This window comes from Bison bison, unplaced genomic scaffold, assembly GCF_000754665.1.
Source record: "Bison bison bison isolate TAMUID 2011002044 unplaced genomic scaffold, Bison_UMD1.0 scf7180017864487, whole genome shotgun sequence".
NCBI classification, from domain to species: domain Eukaryota; kingdom Metazoa; phylum Chordata; class Mammalia; order Artiodactyla; family Bovidae; genus Bison; species Bison bison.
Genome location: NW_011495047.1, coordinates 7,908,771 through 7,912,680, shown reverse-complemented (window position 1 = coordinate 7,912,680; position 3,910 = coordinate 7,908,771). Strand labels below are relative to the sequence as shown.

Sequence of the window (3,910 nt, the reverse complement as noted above, 5' to 3'; positions counted from 1 at the left end):
CTTTAAGCCAACTTTTTCACTCTCCACTTTCACTTTCATCAAGAGGCTTTTTAGTTCCTCTTCACTTTCTGCCATAAGGGTGGTGTCATCTGCATATCTGAGGTTATTGATATTTCTCCCGGCAATCTTGATTCCAGCTTGTGCTTCTTTCTGTATGTTAGGGAGAGGGATAGATTGGGTGTTTGAAGCTGATAGATGCAAACTGTTGTATTTAGAATGGATAAACAACAAGTCCTAATGTATAGCACAGGGAACTATATTCAATATTCTGTGATAAACCATGATAAAAAGAATATTAAATATGTATGTATATATATATATATATTTTTTTTTTTAAAGCTGGAATCTCTGGAGTCCATCTACTCTGACTCCTTCAGAGCTTGATTGTATGTTGATCCAACCCTCTTAAAATTGGTCTATCCAAAATGCAAATGAACTTTCCTGATACCATATTCTCCTTTGGTAGTATTTCAGCTAAGTATCGGAAAAATCCAACCAGGTTCACCATTCCTGTGACATATAAGGCTGGAGAAAACAATGAAACTGTCCTGCCCTCCCCCCTCAAGTTTACATATATGGAAAAGCACACAGATGAAGCTCCCCTCTAGGAAATATTCTCCCAGAAAAACCTAGAAATAAAGTTATTAGTTTTACAGGCAGAAGAAAGCTTTTCCATAGTATGATCTTTAGCAATAGTGGTCCAATAAAATTAAGTGAAATGGTAGATCAAATAGAAACTTGAAGACAAGAAGAAGAGCAGAAGCTGAAAAACAATTATTTTATGGTACTCCTATTACTATTCAAAATTTCTTAAGTTGAAAGGCCAAGTTTGATACAGAACTCTTGGAAATGTTTTTAAATGAATGAAAGTAAAGGAACAAGCAGGAAAAAGTAAATTAAGTGGGAAACAGCTGTTTGAGACAGATCATAATCCTGACACAACTAATATCCAGTTCTTGGAGGATGCTGGATACAGCGTGAAGGTAGATGAGTCACTTGTCCAGAAATTAAATGACTTGGATCCAGAGGATAAGGAGGATGATCCAGACTACAATCCTGCTGACCAGAGAGTGATTTGACCAACTAGTAAACTATCCTCATCTTAAAGAGGCTTGACTGCCACAGCATCTGTGTCTATGCTGAGGGTGTGTATTGATTTTCTTTTCTTTTTTTCATAAGAAAAAATAATTTTTAGGAAAAAAGTCTTCTGACAGCTTTTATCATTGAGCTTAATAAACTGACCTTAAAATTTCAATCAATCAGTAAAAATAATAAACTCCAGGTAATGATATGCATGCTGAAGTCTTTAAGAGTGAAATGTGCTAATATCTGTCATTTCCTTCCCAGTGAATAAAAAATAAGACCCTTGAAATCAGTAGAAGAAAGGATGAATAAATGGAAAGTTGCACGATAAGGCAGATAAAGTAAAATCTTAACTGTAGAAATTAGGTGTTGAGCATTTGGGTATCACTGTACAATTCTTTCAACTTTTTAAGTGTGAACATTTTCAAAATTATGTAAAAGCCTCACCAGATTGTGAATCACCATATTGTACTTATATAATATTGTACATCAACTATACTTCAATAAATAATGAGTATAGAAACAATTCCTCTGTCCAAAACTTCATTAGATGCAGATAAAGTGATTTAGAGAGAAACATGTATAGCTCTAAATGTTTATATTACAAAAGAAAAGTTAAAAAAATTGCTCAGCTAAGTTTCCAGTTCTAAAAACTAAAGAAAAAAACAAACACAATAACCTTGAAGAAAGAGGAAGAGTGGCAGTAATAAAAATGAAGGCAGAAATTAATTGAATACAACAGAGATGGTAAAAAGACAAAAGATGTTTCTTTAATCGTCTATACCCCAATACAAAATAACAAGTTTAAAATTTTAAAAAAGACAGAAGAAAGTTCTTTGAAATAAACTAATAAAACAAGCAAAACTAGCAGAATTGATTGATCAAGAGAAAAAAGACAGAGGGCAAGAAAACAATCTTAGAAAAGAGGGATTAAAAAAATGGAAAGATTAGCTCAGTTCAGTTCAGTCTCTCAGTCGTGTCCAACTCCTTGCGAACCCATGGACTGTATAGCCTGTTAGGTTCCTCTCTGTCCATGGGATTTACCAGGCAAAAATACAGGAGTGGGTAGCCACTCCCTTCTCCAGGGGATCTCCTGCACCCAGGGATTGAACCCCAGTTTCCTGCATTGCAGGCAGATTCTTTATTGTCTGAGCCACCAAGGATGATGGATAAGTTATAGCCTGGCTATCACTAACCCTCACAGTGCCTTTGTGAGAATTAGGAAAAGGTGTCGCCTGCGGGGCTTCTCTGATAGCTCAGTCAGTAAAGAATCCGCCTGCAATGCAGGGACCTGGGTTAGGAAGATCATAGGGTCGCAAAGAATCAGACACGACTGAGCAACTTCCACTTCGCCTGTGGGTGGCTGTAACCCTAACCTAGGGCTTGCCACTTGGAAAGCTGGATGCAGGCTGCTCCCACTCACTCCTTGTCCAGATAAGCTCGTGCAGAAAACCACCTACACAACCATATTGTCCGTAGTGGATCAGTTTGAAAAGCTATGAAGCAATATGAAGAACTTTGTGCCAATTAATCTGACAATTTACACAAATGATTAGTTCCCATTAAAAATGCAATTTACCCAATATATCAAGGAGACATAGATAACCTGAATAAACCTATAACCATTAAAGAAATTAAAGCAGTAGTTATAAGATCTGCTTATAAAAAGAGCTAAACTTTCCCCCCCTATATTCTAGCATAATTAAACATCACTGGAATCATCTCTTTGCTAAAAGATAGATGTGATGCAGCTGTGAAACCATCTGGTTTTGGCGCTCTCTTTAAGGTTAAATTTGTAACTATCGTCCTGATATCTTTGGTGATAACTTCTCTTTTCCTTTTCTGTTTCTTCATAGGTCAGTTTCAGTAACATTTTTTCTTTAAAATATCCATTTCCTCTAGTTGTTCACATTTGTTGCCATATAGTTGCAAGTAACTTTCAACCTCTTTTGTGTTTGTGAGTGTATCTCTTTTCTTATTCCTAACCTCCACATTTTTGCTCTCTTTTTTTTCCCCCTAGCCAGCCTGGTGGGCTACAGTCCATGGGGTCACTAAGAGTCAGACACGATTGAGTGACTTCACTTTCACTTCTCACTTTCATGCATTGGAGAAGGAAATGGCAACCCACTCTAGTGTTCTTGCCTGGAGAATCCCAGGGACAGGGGAGCCTGGTGGGCTGCCGTCTATGGGGTCGCACAGAGTCGGACACGACTGAAGCGACTTAGCAGCAGCAGCAGCCTTTGACTGTGTGGATCACAATAAACTGTGGAAAATTCTGAAAGAGATGGGAATACCAGACCACCTGACCTGCCTCTTGAGAAACCTATATGCAGGTCAGGAAGCAACTGTTATAACTGGACATGGAACAACAGACTGGTTCCAAATAGGAAAAGGAGTATGTCAAGGCTGTATATTGTCACCCTGCTTATTTAACTTATATGCAGAGTACATCATGAGAAACGCTGGGCTGGAAGAAGCACAAGTGGGAATCAAGATTGCCGGGAGAAATATCAATAACCTCAGATATGCAGATGACACCACCCTTATGGCAGAAAGTGAAGAGGAACTCAAAAGCCTCTTGATGAAAGTGAAAGAGGAGAGTGAAAAAGTTGACTTAAAGCTCAACATTCAGAAAACTAAGATCATAGCATCCGGTCATATCACTTCATGGGAAATAGATGGGGAAACAGTGGAAACAGTGGCAGACTTTATTTTTTGGGCTCCAAAATCACTGCAGATGGTGACTGCAGCCATGAAATTAAAAGACACTTACTCTTTGGAAGGAAAGTTATGATCAACCTAGACAGCATATTGAGAAGCAGAGACA

General features: G+C 38.0%; 1 pseudogene; it reads left to right on the top strand.

Annotated features, from left to right (window-relative positions):
* Positions 1-425: 425 nt before the first annotated feature.
* LOC105005286 lies at positions 426-1,079 on the top strand (annotated as a pseudogene).
* Positions 1,080-3,910: the final 2,831 nt, after the last annotated feature.